Source organism: Equus asinus, chromosome 10 (assembly GCF_041296235.1).
Source record: "Equus asinus isolate D_3611 breed Donkey chromosome 10, EquAss-T2T_v2, whole genome shotgun sequence".
Classification (NCBI taxonomy): domain Eukaryota; kingdom Metazoa; phylum Chordata; class Mammalia; order Perissodactyla; family Equidae; genus Equus; species Equus asinus.
In genome coordinates this window covers 41,891,578-41,908,253 of record NC_091799.1, presented here as the reverse complement: position 1 = coordinate 41,908,253, position 16,676 = coordinate 41,891,578, and the positions used below count along the sequence as shown (strand labels likewise).

The 16,676-nt window shown below is 43.9% G+C and overlaps 1 protein-coding gene across 6 annotated transcripts in view; it reads left to right on the top strand.

The window, feature by feature from the left end:
* PLPPR1 (phospholipid phosphatase related 1) overlaps positions 1-16,676 on the top strand; it is a 440,629-nt gene that overhangs the window by 179,355 nt on the left and 244,598 nt on the right. Inside the window, exon 1 of one of the 6 annotated variants that reach the window (XM_014842219.3) lies at positions 1,034-1,480. The exons of 4 other annotated variants lie outside the window; for them this stretch is intronic. The gene's annotated coding sequence lies outside the window, so the exon portion shown is untranslated. Of the gene's footprint in view, positions 1-1,033; positions 1,481-1,982; positions 2,105-16,676 lie in introns of those variants that run through there. One more of the 6 variants, XM_070519123.1, reaches the window with a different exon arrangement.

The window sequence follows — 16,676 nt, the reverse complement described above, 5'->3', positions numbered from 1 at the left end:
AATCAACAGGAGGAAGGAATATCTTTACCGGGAGTTCCCTGCTTGGGATGTCTTGTCTTCTGTAGGAGAGAAAATACGGAGAAAGACTGGGTGATTAAACAAGCAGGGGAATGCAAATGGAAGCTCTGGAATGGGTCCTGACCACTGGCCTATTTTGCTCATAGAATAATCTCACCAAAGAAGAGTTTCCACTCCACTCGCAAAGCCTCTCGCCCAGCATCTCCCCTGGCCTCAGGTTACTGAGCCATCGCCACACCGGGCTCAAGTTCTCTTACTGGACTCTCTTCACGTTGACAGTTCTTCCACTTTACCAAGTAGTCAGAATCCCCACTTACGAAGAACTGCTGTGGCATTCGAGGCAAGGGGGACAATGGATCTATTGTTCTTTTGGCGTTCTTGACTAGGGGATATGTCTCCTCCATCTAACTCTGTCACCAAAGGAGGCCGAGTATGGAGCCCTGAGAGAGTCACCTTCCCTCCACTCCCGTTTTGTTCTTTGGAAGAGGGTTTCTCTGTGCCCCTCCCCGCCCTTGCCACATCAAACCTGTTTTGGGACTCGAGTGGACGGTTGCCTTTTTCCGCCCTTCACAGAGTGGAAGTTGGGAGAGGAAGAAAGAAGCAGAGACCAGGAAACTGACTTTAGTTCAGGTGCGACTTGCTGCCCATGGGTCCTCCTGGACCTCTGGGGAGACGCATCACGGTCACCCCCACAGCGCAGAGGCAAGAGAGAGGTCCACAGAAACCCCAGCGCAAGCGCTAAAAATACACGGCGGGGAGAGCCCGGCATTCCGCGGACTCGCCGCTGATGCGGTCTCCCAAGATGGGTCGGGATCCCGCCACCGGCTTCCCGCACCGCGGGCGCCAGGGAGTCCCCGCGCAGGGCGCACCTTTGCCGTTCGGTTTCCCAGCTGCCTTCCGCGAACCCCGCCGAGCCCCCTGCCGCTCCGGTGAGCGCAGTCTCGCTCGCCTCACCCCCCGGCTCGCTCTCCTCCCTCTGCCTGCACTCCGGAGTGAGCGCTTGGTGTCCCTCTCTGAGCATGCGCGGCCCGGCGCCCTCCCCGCCTCTCCAGCGCCCCTCCGCCCCCTCCCGCCAGCCTTTTGCTCCTTCCTTTCATTAAACAAACAGGAGAGCCCGAAACCTGGATCCTGTGCGAGCGGCAGCGCGACCGCGAGGCGGAGGCGGAGGCAGAGCGTGGGATGGGCGCCGAGGGGGCCCTGTGATCCTCGCACCCCCACCCCACGCGCGCGCGCGTACACACTCACACACGCTGGCACACACGCACTCGCGCGCACACACATACACACTCGCACAAGCACACACTCGTCCACGCCCGCGCCGCGCGCTCGCCGGCTCGCTCTCCCACGCAGGCGGAATGCAGCAGAGCCCAGGGAGCGTGTCTCCGGCCGCTGCCTGAATGCACCTCGTGCCCGGGAGCCGGTTGGCCCAGTAGGGCGCACGGGGGACGCTCCGCCACGAGAGGTGAGTAGGGCTCTGCAGCCGCGGGCCGCTCGGGGACGCCGGGCAGCAGCGAGCAGGTTTGGCCGGACGCGGCGGTCAGGTGGCCCAAACCGGCTTGCGGGCTTCAAGGTGTGGATGAAGGCGGCATCTGGGCTGTGCAGGGGGAGAGGGCGATCCCAGGGAGGGTCGCCTCCTGCGAGGTGGCAGATTGACCCAGCAGAAAGCTACACCCTCCCTGCTCGTAAACTTTCCTCCCCTGTCATTTGGGAAACGTGGAGACAAAGGGGGCGTGGAGGCTCCCTCAGTCCCGTTCTACCCTCCTGGCTGCATTCCGGGCTGCGACGGGAGACGGCGTGCGGGCGGGGGCGCCCTGCAGGTAGCTGGTGCCAAGTCCTCCCGCCCGGGCGGGGGTTGGGATTTCTCACCCCTATCTGGAAGCGTTGCCTTTGATTTTCCCTCAGGCGTAGGTACCTGTCATCCTTTCCTCCCTGCACCCGGCACCCTAGGCGCATCATAGCGTGTGCATGGGGGTGTCACCTGGAGAATTGGAGGGACAGCCTTTTGGCTTTCTCATTCAGCGCCAGTGTCAGAGGCGCCGGGGTGAGGCTCGGGTCAGTGCGGAGATGAATGAAGAGTAACTGAAAGGTTTGCTATAATCACCTCCTGGGTGAACGCTGGGCGCCGGGATCTCTCTCGGGGAAGGTGCTGTCTTCATGCACACCAAGGCGGCAGCACTGGGAGCTGGGCTGGGGCAGCTGTGGCTGCGGCTGCAGCTGGGGGAAGCTGGGGCTTTATTTCTGCCCTGGGGTTTTATGACACATACACACACACGTGGAATACGTGGAGGATTCTGGGTTATTTTTCTTTGCGGGGATATCGTTTTCCCTTTTAACCTCTTTCGTGGGAGAGATTCTCTGCACCCTGATATCTTGCTGGTGGGCAGGCATCGTTCTGAATCTCTCTTCGGTCTCAGGGAAGAGTTCCCAAGAAGAGGATTCCCTAAAATGCCAGCCCCATTGGGGCGGGGTCTCAGAGTGCAGAGCGCCTGCGGACACCTGGGAATAGCCTCACATCGAATGGCCCTTTGAAACAGCAGAGACTGGGTCAGCGTGTGAGGAGTACAGGACTGGGACAAAGGGGGCTGGAAGAGGGACAGATCAGATGGCCATTTAGGAGAGTGACTGGACGCCAAATAAGGCAGGAAGATGTTGAGTGTGAGGCATGGTACCCTGCAGCCCTCACTGAATTCATATACCCCTTCTCCTATGGTTGGTGGTGGCTTTTATTGACGGGGTGGGACTCTAATTTGGAGATTTCTGGAATGTCACATCTGGAATTTAAAAGGCTCGATTATTCCTGGGCTAACGTTTAGCAAAGTCACAAATTAGTTAAGTCTGGAAAGTGCCATATGTGAAAGTTTCTCCATCTTGACATTTTGTTTATATCTGAAAGGTGGGCTGGGCAGACAGGTACGTTTTTGGCTCTTCTATTCCCCGGGAGTCTTGGATTTGTAAGAGAAGTGTGTGGGGAACCTGGAAGCCAAGCTGGTGCTGACAGAAGAGAACACTAGAAGTTCAGATTCAGTACTTGTGACTATGGGTTGTCTGAGCGTGTTCTCTTCACTTTAAGAGGACAGGCGGAGGTCATGTCTCTGCTGCTCTGGGGACCTTTTGTAATTTTTATTTTTAACATTTTATAACTTCTTTGAAGTGGAAGAAAGCGTAATATACAGGGGGTTAATTGAGGAAGTTGACATATGAAAGAGACCTGGACTCATAAGTCAACATAGCCAAAGGTGAAGAAGTTTTTGAGAAAGAAATTAAAAAAAAAAAAAAAAAGAGGGGAATTGGGAAAGAGAGGCATAGTATTATTAAAACAACTTTGCTTTTATGATTTTTAAAAAGCATTCAGTAAGATAGAAATCTTGAAGTTTTTTTTTTCTTTTTCAAACAACTAGTGAGGTAAAGGCCTTTCCAGAAATATTTTCAAGTTGAAATTGGCATAGAGGGGTTTTAAATATAATTGTCAGCATATGTCCTTTTTACTTCGTGGTGAACATTCTCTTTATTTTCTTTGCAAAACTTGGCAAGAAAAGCTTAAAATTATTTTTTCTTTTTACTAGAGCTCTATTTTCTCTCTTTATGGTGTATTTTCTTTTCCTACATCTGCAAGTTCAATTTGTTTTGATTGTATTCAGATTCTGTTTACAGGTATTTATTGGCCACCTATCTCGTATTCAGCATTGGAGCTCGTATAAAAATGTCTAACGTAGTTTTGGCCCTCAGAGGGCATATGATCTAGTTGTAAGTACAAGATTAACACACATGAAATCATCAGAGTGGGAGAGATCTTTACTGTCCTGTGAGCTCCTAACATTTACGCTATACACTCCATCTTCCTTTCTGAATTTTCTCAACATTTAGAAAACACACACCGGCATTTATTATGTGCTAGAGGCTGGAGGAAAAAAAAAACCCACCAGGAAGTAAAAAAATAGTCTCAGCTTTCAAGGAGGGGGAAACAGGTATTCAGCTAACTATGATGCAATCTGATTAACTGTGAAAACTGTCAGGTAAATCAAGCGCCCATAGTACAGACATGTAAGTGATTTGTTCTTCCCCTGGGGGCTTTGAACAGGTGATCTTTGAGATATTTTTGAAAAATGAATAGTCCTTTACAAGGTAGGGGAGGATAAAAAAGGACATTCCTGGCAGAGAAAATGTGTTAGAGTGCCTGATGAGTTAGGGTAACTGTAAGCCGTCCCATGTGGCTAGAGCACATGGTGCTGGAGTGTGGATACAGGGATGCATGGCAACTGGGCAACACTAATTATCAACCGATGCTGTAGAACAAGTGTTTGGTTAGAGATATGCCCAGGATGCTATAGAAGCACAAAGGGAAGGCATCCACCTAAAGGAGGGTAAGATCAAGATTTCTTAGGGAAGCTGACATGAGCTAAGTCTTGAAGGACAAGAAGAGAAGGGCTTTGCAAGCAGAAAAAAACTATATGAGAACTGGAAGTAGTTCTGTGTGGCTGCAGCGAGAGATGTGGGTTCTTAGCTCCATGGAGTCGCAAACCATCAGGTGAGAGAGATAAGCAGAGATGGAGTGTGAATGGAGATATCCCAAGCAAAAGAGCTTCTAAGAAAGAGTTGGACATTGGGAAAGTTTGAGACATGTTCAGATTTGCATTGGAGAAAGATGGCTGTGACCGCAGTGTGGAGGATGGACTGGAGGTGGTGAGACCAGAGGCAGGGAGCTTATTGTGGAAATATAGGTGTGAAATGATGAGGATGGTGGTAGTGGGGGTGGAGAGGAGGAGATATATCAGAGAGACAAGTTAGAAAAGTAAACTCTGCTAATCTAAGAAGGTACTCCTGTGTACTCCCATACTACCCTCTACTTCCCCAGCATTCACTCTCTTGCCTGTATTTTGAGGGAAAGGTATTTACAGATGCATCTCCAGCATTCATCATAGGGTTGGTACAGAGTAGGGACTCAATAACTATTTGTTGAATGAGTGATTAAATCAACAAATGAGAAATCCAGTGATGATGTGATGATTCCTGCCCTGGAATAGTAGACATTAAGTTGTGACTTCGGTTTCTCCAAGGTGATCAACCTTTGGTGGGTCAGTGACAAATGATCCAGGGAGACTACCTCTAGGAAGAACTGTCTTATGAAGTGCCAGTAAGAAAGCAGCGTTGTGACATCACATTTTTTATATTTAAAAAATTGTATCATCCGCCCATCTTGGAAGCAAGAGCACTTAGCATAGTTCCTGTTTTGTAGTAGGCTGCCAGTAAATGTGAATCCCTTTTCCTTCCTCCTTACTTGTCAGAGTTTCCTGATTTCATATGGTTTGCTCAAACTTTTAATATAATCTGGGGTCAGGGGGTTTTAAGCCACAGGGTCTCATTTAAAGAGCTAATAGCATCGTGGCATCCTGGAATGAGGGCTGGACCACCCGTATTCCAGTCATCAACCATGCAGCCCTAGGAATTGGGTCCCTTACTCAACCAAACCCAAACATACTGACTTCTAATTTTAAAATCCCAATGGGAGATGTCACAATAGATAAAAACGTGAGAATATGTCAAAGATAGATTTGATAGATTTATCAAAGATAGCATGTTGGGGCTGAGCTTTGGTAGCTGGATGAATGGTGGCAGAGGATTGGGGAGGGAGGTTAGCTCAGAGAAGAAAGACTCAATGCTGTTTTGTGGAAATTGATTTTGGGGTGACACTGGAACATCCTGGAAAGTACATAGTACAGATCCCAGTTTGTAGTGGTTTCACAGTAAATGCCAACTATAGCTTTGATTCAGGGAGAGGATGGAGAGAGCAGGAGACTGTAGAGCCAAAGACTAAATCTCAACATTTAGCAAAATTTAGGGATTAATGAGAAACAAGTAATACAGAATACTCAGACAAGATGGGAAAGAACTGGCATGAAAGCAAGAGCCTAAGAAAATCATGAAGAGGGGTGGTGAGACTTCACGGAAGCAATCCTACCTGTATCAGACCTCGGGTGAGCGCCTGCAGGTGGAATCTCCTTTAATCCCCATGCCACCTACGAATCCCTTCTCCATTTGACAGCTAAGGAGGCTGAGACAGAGAGTCCAATAGCTTGTCCAAAGTTACCAAGCCAGTAAGTGGAAGAACCAGGTCTCAAAGCCCATTCTAATAATCCTGCTGACTGTCTCCCCTCATCAAAGGGTGTAAATTACCAGAATGATTTTAAGTGTGGAGAGGTTGAAAAGATCAAAAGTAGGGAACTAAAAAAAGACAACAAAAAGGAGTTTACCAGTGACCATGGAGAAAGCAATTTTAGTACAGCCACGTGCTCAGAAGCCATGTTTCAGGGACTTCCATAGAGAATTGGAGGGAAGAAAATCCAGGCGAGGCATACCTATCAGTCACTGATGAAGTCTAGCGGGGGAGAAGTCTAGCGGGGGAAAAGTCTAGCGGGGGGCCGTAGGGAGAAGGTACAGTGAGCCTCAAAATGCAGTGTTTATCAAGGGGGTGCAGGTGGCAGAGCTGGTGTCCAAGGAGAACAAGAGGTGTGGGAAGGGAAAGGAGAGGAGGAAGGATGACTTTTTCCAAGAGCATGGAAAGAGGGATTCAAGAACAGATATGGGGTGTACTATTCTCCCCTACAACTAAATGACAGAGGTGCTTCCTAAAGCCCAGAGAATTCAGATCCTAAGTGGCCTGGAAACTTAAGGAGCCTCTGAGGGCCATACTCTAAGGGTGTCTCTTGGGAACGCAGGGTAATGACACTTGGGTGTGTAGCACAGTGGCCGAAAGCACAGAATCTGGAGTTAAACAGGCTGTATTTGATTTGGCTCTGCCATTTATCAAATGTGCAACTTTGGGCACGCTGTTTACTTTTCTGTGCTTCAGATTACTCCTGCTCTTAAGATGGAGGTAACCATCTTAACCCATCATATAGAATTGTGAGGATTACATGAGTTAATACTTGTAAAGCTTGGCACAGAGTAGGTGCTCAATAAATGGTAGGTATTATGTGTGACAGCAGTGAGGTTAAAACACAAAGCCTTGGCTTTATGCTCAGGACTCTAGAGATTGGTTGCTTTGGTGTTCATTTAAAAAATTTATTTTGGTTGATTATAAATAGCTGGCTCTAATTCTGTCTTCTGAAGTGCAGGAATTAAATCAGGACACACAAATATGGCAGGAGCGGACCAGCTCCACCATCACAAGCCTGGGTGGAGTAGCCTGGCTGCGTCTGCCCATAACATTTGTCTATTTGCCTCCTCACCTTGTCTGGGGAAGATGAGCGTTTACTTGCCTTTAGGCTTGTCCTTGAGTTCTTCAGGCTCATGGGCATCACACAACATCTACTTAGCTGTTTAGCAAATTGTTTTCAGGGAAGTAATGACATGTATTAATTACAGCACCTCTTTGGTACTGAGGGATGTAAACTAAAGATCTCTGCTGTGAGGTTTGCAATATTCTTTGGGAATTACAAGCCTCCCTTCTTCATAGAAAAGTTTGCAGTTTGTTCTAAAGTAGAGTTCCAGGGGATATGGAAGCCCCGTTATCTAGCTAGTTGGCAAGAGGGCAGTGGCCAGAACCCAGGTCTGACCATAATCCAATGCTCTTTGTGTTACACTCTGCCAAATACTTTTATTATTTCTCTGTAATCAAAGACTGACCATTTTTTGGATTTCATCCATCCTATTTATGTTTTAGCCATAGTAAACTTATTATAGTTCCCCAAGTGAGATTTTTCTTTTTCACCTTCAGGTCTTTGGCCATGCTCTTCTCTTTTGGGAATCCCATCCTTGCCTTCCTCTGCCTAACTCCTTTAGTCCTTTTGGTCAAAGCCACCTCCTAGGGAAAGTTGTCCTGACCTGTTAGCACTGGGATTGGCTTCCCTTTCTGTGTGTTTCCGTAGTCCTCAGCTTTGTATTTTCAGTACCTGACTTAGTGCTTATTGCATAGTAATTGCTCAGTAAACATTTTGGATTGAATGACTGACTGAGTGTATGATTCTTGTCCTTTTGAGTCATTGCTGATGCCACAATAATGCAGCTTCATGTTGTAGAAAATCATAGACTTTTCAAATTCAAAGCTTCAGTGGAAATTTCCTAAATCAGACTCCTTCTCTTCCAAGGGAATCTGAGAACCTGAGAGTTTTGGTGACTCACCTGAGGCCATGTAGCTAAGTAGCGTGAGAATGGGGACCAGAACCGCAGTTTCTGATTGCATATGCAGAGTCTACCCACCAGGGCTGGGATCAGGGTGAGCTGAGGGAGGCAGGGGCATGCAAGCGCCGGGTTGGTTCCTATCTTTATTTAAAATTTTGATGTTTTGTTCATCATGGATTTTATGTGTTCATTTTGATTTTTTTAAAATATTGCATTAAAATATTATTTTCTTGATGACTGAGTTTTTTGGCACCCCTTTAGATTTTGCACCTCATGCAAATGCCTCACTTGCTGCACCCTAGTCCCACCTCTGCTCTTTCCACAGAGTAGGAGGGGGCATACTTCCTAGCCTTATGACACTGGTGTAAGAATGCAGTTACACTGCGTATGGCATGGGCCCTCATGGAAAATATCAAAGGAAACACCATTCAACATGGAGGTATGAGCTGTTAATAAACATTTCATGACCTGGCTGATCTGCTAATTAGTAAACATTACATTCACAGTATGAAAGCAAGGCCGAAAGGATAAAATAAAAGTTGAATAAAAGCTTCACTACCTACCATCTATCTATCTATCTATCTATCTATCTATCTATCTATCTATCTATATATCTATCTATGTATCTATCTATCTATCACAGGGCTAAAGGACAATGTAGAGATCATCTTCATTTATAAGTTTATGTGGTTGTTTATATTTGTTGATATTTTTGAGTTTTTGAAGACGGAAAGGAGATGGAAAAAAGAGAAAATTATTCTACCCATCAACTTGGCTGATTTTGGCTTATGGTACTGCTGGCCTCTTTTGAAAATTTGAGGTCAGAAGTTAAAAAAAGCCCAACAACTTGGCGATTTCTGCCAACAAAAATAGGAAAGGAAGGAAAAGAAGCATTAATGGAAAGGAGAAAAAGAGATAAAGGGAGGAAATTTTGAGGGGGTATCTACTAAATACCATTGAAGGTACTACTATCAAGTCTAGAAGGGGCTTTATGTATATTATTTCATTAATTTCTACAGCATGCTGGAATAGGTGTTAATATCTCCATTTGACAGCTAAGCAAACCAAGTGCCAGAAAGGTGAGTTTGCTCACACAGGCTCTCAAAGCTAGAGCTGGATTCAAAGCTGGGTCCAAGTTCAAAGCCTGTGCTCATCTCACTTCATCCTCCTGATTCTCAAAGGCTTGGGGTGACAGATTACCCCATCACCTTCCGCCATCATCAAAGACTTAGGTGCAGCAGCTTGTCTGGGTTCACTGGATGCGAAGTCAGCAGTCAGCTCCCCTCCGTGCTGTTATTTCCTCCTTCTGTGGTACATTTATCTTTTCCCGTTCATCAATAACAACAGAAAGCAGAGATGCAGACACATAGGAAACAAATACCCCTCTTTGTGTGAATGTCATAAATTTTTACTTGACATGAAAGCACATATTTTACATTGCCTCCATTACACCAGAAAGGGCTTTTCCTTGGGTAGTATGGCATTAAGTGTTCTAGAAATGCTCCCAGACATAGACTGAAGAAAAGGTGATTGTAATTACTGGAGCAAATCTGTCACGATGAAGGGTAATGTATTTGCACGGGTGGCAGTCAAGGGTTTCTGGGGTGCTCTTTTTGTTGACGTTTCTGAAGGGTAGCATGGAGCAGTGACCCCCAGCCCCAACATTTTAAATTCAATGAACTCTATAATCAAGTGGAATCAGATAAAATTAGCAAGAAATAAAATCTGGTTGAGAGTAATGCTGTTCTGCTCAGAGCTCTACAAGCCAAGCGTGCTTTATTATTATTATTCTCATCTTCAACCTTTGCTAGCTGTCGCTTCCAGGCAAACCCACACACTCAAATGCTCTAATAATCTGCCCGCAGCCTTCTCTCCCGGGGGTCACAGGAACTGAAAAAAAAACAAAACAAAACAAGTAAGACCTTTTCATTCACACTTGTATTAACTGGAAAGAACATTATCTCTCTGTGTGGTTTTTTTTTTTTTTCTTTGCAGTTTAAAAGCAAGGCAGTATCTCTGGGTTTGAGATTTGGGTTTAGTTATTTACATGGGCTGACATGTAACATGTGACACGAAGAATTCCTGGCCAGGCTAGTTTGGAACAATTAGAGTATTTTACCAATCAAAAAACTAAACCAATTATATGTGTACTACAATGTTATTCAAAATGCAGATATAATGAAGTGCCTGATTTAGAAAGTAAAAGTCCGTCATATTTCTGCCCCAACCTCTTTCCCAGAAAACCACTGTCAGCTGTTTAGTGTGTGTTCCTCCATTTTTGTTCCATTAACATTTACATATGTTATTATTTTTTTCCTTTTTTTTAAAAGGTGGGATTATACATTACGTATTATTTTACCATTTACTTTTAGTAACATTTCAAAGGAGAGCAATTTCTTGAGAGTAGTAAGCATTTGGCAAATATTACTGTTGCATGAGTAGGATGAATGCTGCTTTCTGTCCTAAAATAGAGCTCAGCTGACATCTCCTAGGGCCCTTTGGCCATCTGTGCTCATCTATATTTTGTAGACACAGTCAATGATGAATATTTTCTGAGCTCTTTCTAGGAGCCACCTACTATACCTTGTGCTTTTCAGGAGCTCACCTTCTATCTAGCATGATAGAAGATAGATTTTATCTATCTAAAATAATGAAGGGACTTACTTTGAACTTAGTGAATGGCAACAGCTGTAGATTCTCCTTGATTCACAGAATTTCTGGAAGGGATAGTCTATGCCACTTGTCTTATTTTTCCAGATGAGAAAATTGAGGTCCATTGAGGTTAAATGACTTGTCCAGGGTCCCACAGCTGGTGATTGGAGAGACTGAGATGACAGGTTGGTTTCCAGCCTGTTAGCCAGTGCTGATTCCATTATATGTGACTACAAAACAACCCTCACATCTGGGAGAGTGAACAAGGGAACTCACTGCACAATCGCTAGCTTGAGCAATGAATCCCTAGCAAATTGAAGCTCATGCTTTATGTAAATAGTCACCCACAAGCTGCTGCAGAGACTGCCTCCCCATCTTCACACCCCTCCCTGCCTGTCTACTTCCTGGCCAAACTCCATCTTCTCCTCCTCCGTGAGCTGATACTCTCTCATTTTGGTAACACTTTGAAGTTAGGCGATAATCTGACCATCACGCTGAGATGAGATGGTACCCATGTTAGCTAGGGAGGGTGTTTTTCTATAAACATATTTAGCACAGATTTATTTTTCAGTTTCGCTCTTGCTGTCTTGAACCTTAAGGAATGAGTTCTAAAATAAATGCATTTTACCTGCCAACTTTAATCAAGGCATGAACTCTTCCTTATATTAACTGATGATTTTTCTCTGTGATGGGAGCATAAGTAAAACTCTGATTCGTAAATACTCTGATTATCCTTCACTGCCAAGGAGGTAGGATCACGTGGTGGGTTAACAGCCTGGACTGTGGAGTCAGATGCCATTCACCTGGCATTGTGATGTCAGGCCAATCCCTTAGTCTTTCTAAGTCTCAGATTTCTCATCTGTGAGATGGAAGTGATAAAAGTACCTCTCCCCGCAACAGAGATTTTGTAAATTACTTGCCTTAACATAGAGTTTAGAACATAATAAGGACGAAGGAAGTTGTAGCTACTATTCATTATTTATGACATAAATGACATGTAGTTGATACAGCCCTCAGAACCATTTAGATGTCAACCTTTAAAATACTAGGTTGGCACATTTCTTCCATAACACCGTAACCTCCTGTTTTTGGAAATTAAGACTTAAACCAAGAAGCTGAAAATATGACTCATTATGCTCATGACCCCAAAACTTTGTCAGGTCTTTGTCATAATGTCACCTTCAGTCAATGCTGACCCATGAACCACAGAATTCAGAAGCATAGCAAGAGGTGGGGCAATGGAAGGATTCGGTCAATGCCTGGAAGCTCTGCTTTAAGAGTAAATCTCAGCCCTCTTTGTCTGAATTATTCTACTTCCATGGAAATGCTTGGGAATTAATGAAATGTATGCCTTTCTCAAACACGAAGACAACATTATTAATCACTATTGGTTAAATATGTGCTTTCTGTCTCATTTTCCTTAGTTGTACTGGTAGGTTACCTAGATGTAGACATATATATGTATGTAGGTATGTATATATATATGCTTACATAGAATCATAGAACCTGAGGTGTGCATGGCAAGAATCCCAGTCACCCACTCAGTGCTGGAGTCTCCCCTTTCATACCACATAACAAGAGGTTATCTAGCCTTGCCTTCTCAGCACCAGGGCTCCATTTCTTCCCCTTATTGATGACCATAATGGATACACTCAAGATAGAAGCCAATTGGATCTGAGCTGTAGTTGGCCAAAATCCTGAGAGCTGGGGCAGAGAAGGTAACCTTGATGAGCATCAAACACCCCAAACATTATTTCACCTCAGGACCTTTGCACTTGCTGTTAGCTCAGTCTGGAATGCCCACTTTCAAAAATCTACATATCTCCCTTTCTCACAACTTCATACATCTGCTCAAGTGTAATCAGATAGGCTGTCCCTGGTCACTAGGTCTAAAATACCCAGCCCATTCATCTTTGACTTTTTACCCTGCTTTACATTTCTCCATTAGTATTGACTACCACCTTATGTTTCATATATATGTTTACTTGCTTATCTATTTGTGCTCTGTCTCATCCCACTAGAATGTAAGCATCACAAGATGAGGGACTCGATATGTTTTGTTCATTTTTACAACCCCAAGACCTAGAAGTGTGCCTGTCTACTCTATAAGTTTAATTGAAATTTATTGAGTAAGAGAATTAAAATGTTAAAAATAATTAGTGTCTTGGGGCTGGCCCCGTGGCCGAGTGGTTAAGTTCGCGCGCTCCGCTGCAGGTGGCCCAGTGTTTCGTTAGTTCGAATCCTGGGCACGGACATGGCACTGCTCATCAGACCACGCTGAGGCAGCGTCCCACATGCCACAACTAGAAGAACCCACAACGAAGAATATACAACTATGTACCGGGGGGCTTTGGGGAGAAAAAGGAAAAAATAAAATCTTAAAAAAAAAAAATAATTAGTGTCTTGAGAGTGGATCTAGAAAACCAGTAGGAATCACTCAGTCCAAAAGGCAAAAGACCAAGGAAACACCTAAAAATGTGAGATAGCTCCAGAGACTCAGAGCTGGGAAGATCTGGGAATGCATGGTGGGAACTGAGGCCCAAGGTGGGGGGGGGGGGAGGGGTGGTACACACGACTGCCCCAAAAGAGGCAGAGGGGTCTCAGTTGCAACCTCTGGCTCTCAGACACATGGGGTTCTGGTGGGTGGGGCACATGCCACTGAGCTTACTTCTGCATAAGAGTCCGTTTCACTGTGGACAACTTGAAACATTAAAACATTCTTCCAGACTGAGCTGAATTCGGCCTCCCTATAGCTACATGAGTCCAGATAGCCAGGTTAAGGGGTGAAATTTATATGGAAGAAGATAAAATTAAATGATCCGCAAAGAAATCAAACTTCATTTTATAAAAAGACTCATTTATATAGTGCTTCAGTGAAATGAGCAAATGGACACAGACTGAATATTCACAAGGAAGATACCTTTGGAAAACTAAAAACATTTAGCCTGTGTACTTTCTTACCTCTATATGTGACCCACTATTGGAGAAATGTATATTTGTATAGGACATCTATCTATCTTGGAACCTGTAAATTGGAGGTTACCCCTGGTTACTAGGTTTGCTTCTGGGAGAAATGCCGACAGGTGTTGTGTGGTTTGTTGGGTTTGTATTATTTGTCAGAGGTAGCTCTGTGGAGGATGAACTGCCCTGAAGTTGTCCCAGAGTTTCTTCTGGAGAAGCTGTATAAGATGTGGCAGTGTTGCCTGAACACATGAGCCCAAGTCTTGATCCCTGTGGATTTCCTTGGAGAACAATTATTGGATTTTTTTATGGTTCTTTTGCTTTGAGCACAAGTTTTCACTGTCTTAAATACCAACTACATAGAAGAAACTTACCAAAACTGATTGAAGGGAAATGTAAAATTCTTGAATGTTTAACTATGTTAAAAAAGAATATGCTACAGTCACTCTTAAAAGATGTCAACCTTTATGAGAGTCATCAGGAAAAGCCAGTCTGGAGGCAAGTGATGAAAAACTAAAACTCTATACTTTTATACATGGAGAAAATAGAATTTATAGGAAAAGAACTGAAAGAAGAGAAATCAATCATTCAGAACTGGGTGTATTGATTGCCTGGTGTTACAAGAAGGATAAAGACACTAGAGAATAAGTCGGACTTTATCAGATCACTAGTACCTTTTCTAATAGGGCATCTGGCAGAGAGAATTCCCCATAGTCTTTCACCAAAGGGAGGATCTTCATCCAAGAGGGGATCTTTCCCCCACCTCCTCCCAGACCTCACTTGTGCTATAAATCTTTGTTCTTCTACCTCTTCCTTGAATTCAAGATTCTTTGTTGTTAATGGGCCCAAGGGGAAGTTCCTGAGACTAGGGTTTCTTTTTCCTCCAGAAAGCATGTAGGGACCACCCCAAGGATACTTTCTGTCAAGGAATGTTTCTGGCCTACCACATCCTTTAGTAGCAAAGAGAAATATCTAACCGCCAAGAGTTTGCCCCATTTTTCTCTCCCAGGGACTAGATCTCGGCTCCCATCGTACAAATAATGGTAAGTTGCCTTTAAGGTGGATTCAAGCAAATGGGGCTCTGAATTTCTACAACCACAGGAAGAAACTTGAGAACTTTTCTTTTTCTTCAAAAGTAATTCTGAATTATTTCTCGATTTGAGTTTAGGAATTGGCTATAACTTAAATGATTATACTTTTGACCAAAAGGAAGTTTTATTGAATTGTAATTCCTTGGGTAATACTTTATAAATGAAGGTGATTTAAATATTGTTAAAACGTGATTTAAAAAGAATAATCATTCCATTGTTATAGGACATGAACCCCAAACTTCACCTTCACAATTGTTCTGTGTGGACTTCACCTAGGAGAGTTTTTTCTTTGACATCCTCCCTTCCTCTGCCCCTTTTCTCCAGGGCCCCCCTCCCCTTGCATCTGTCTTTGTCTACACTCTTGCCCATTTTAGACAGCCGTTGTTGCTGATTCTTTTTTTTTTATTGAGTTATTGATAGGTTACAATCTTGTGAAATTTCAATTGTACATTAATGTTTGTCAGTCATGTTGTAGGTGCACCACTTCACCCTTTGTGCCCACCCCCTACCCCACCTTTCCCCTGGTATCCACTAAACTGTTCTTGGTCCATAGTTTTAAATTCCTCATATGAGTGGAGTCATACACAGATTATCTTTCTCTTGCTGGCTTATTTCACTTAACATAATTCTCTCAAGGTCCATCCATGTTATTGCAAATGGAATGATTTTGTTCTGTTTTGCAGCTGAGTAGTATTCCATTGTATATATGTACCACATCTTCTTTATCCATTCATCTGTTGATGGGCACTTAGGTTGCTTCCACGTCTTGGCTATTGTAAACAGTGCTGCAATAAACATTGGGGTGCACAGGACTTTTGGGATTGCTGACTTCAGGCTCTTTGGATAAATACCCAGTAGTGGGATGGCTGGATCGTATGGTAGTTCTATTTTTAGTTTTTTGAGGAATCTCCATACTATTTTCCATAGTGGCTGCACCAGTTTGCATTCCCACCAGCAGTGTATGAGGGTTCCTTTTTCTCCACAACCTCTCCAACATTTGTTGCTATTAGTTTTAGATATTTTTGTCATTCTAACGGGTGTAAGGTGATATCTTAGTGTAGTTTTGATTTGCATTTCCCTGATGATCAGCGATGATGAGCATCTTTTCATGTGCCTATTGGCCATCAGTATATCTTCTTTGGAGAAATGTCTGTTCATGTCTCCAGCCCATTTTTTGATTGGGTTGTTTGATGTTTTGTGACTGAGTTGTGAGAGTTCTTTATATATTAAGGATATTAAGCCTTTGTCAGATATATGACTTGCAAATATTTTTTCCCAGTTAGTGGGTTGTTTTTTTTGTTTCAATCCTGTTTTCATTTGCCTTGAAGAAGCTCTTTAATCTGATGAAGTCCCATTTGTTTATTCTTTCTATTGTTTCCCTTCTCTGAGAAGGCATGGTGTCCGAAAAGATCCTTTTAATACTGATGTCAAAGAGTGTACTGCCTATGTTTTCTTCCAGAAGCCTTATGGTTTCAGGTCTCACCTTTAGGTCTTTAATCCATTTTGAGTTTATTTTGGTGAATGGTGAAAAAGAATGGTCAATTTTCATTCTTTTACATGTGGCTTTCCAGTTTTCCCAGCACCATTTGTTGAAAAGACTTTCTTTTCTCCATTGTATGCCCTCAGCTCCTTTGTCAAAGATAAGCTGTCCATAGATGTGTGGTTTTATTTCTGGGCTTTCAATTTTGTTCCACTGATCTGTGCACCTGTTTTTGTACCAGTACCATGCTGTTTTGATTACTGTAGCTTTGTAGTATGTTTTGAAGTCAGGGATTGTGATGCCTCCCGTTTTGTTCTTTTTTCTCAGGATTGCTTTAGCAATTCGGGGTCTTTTGT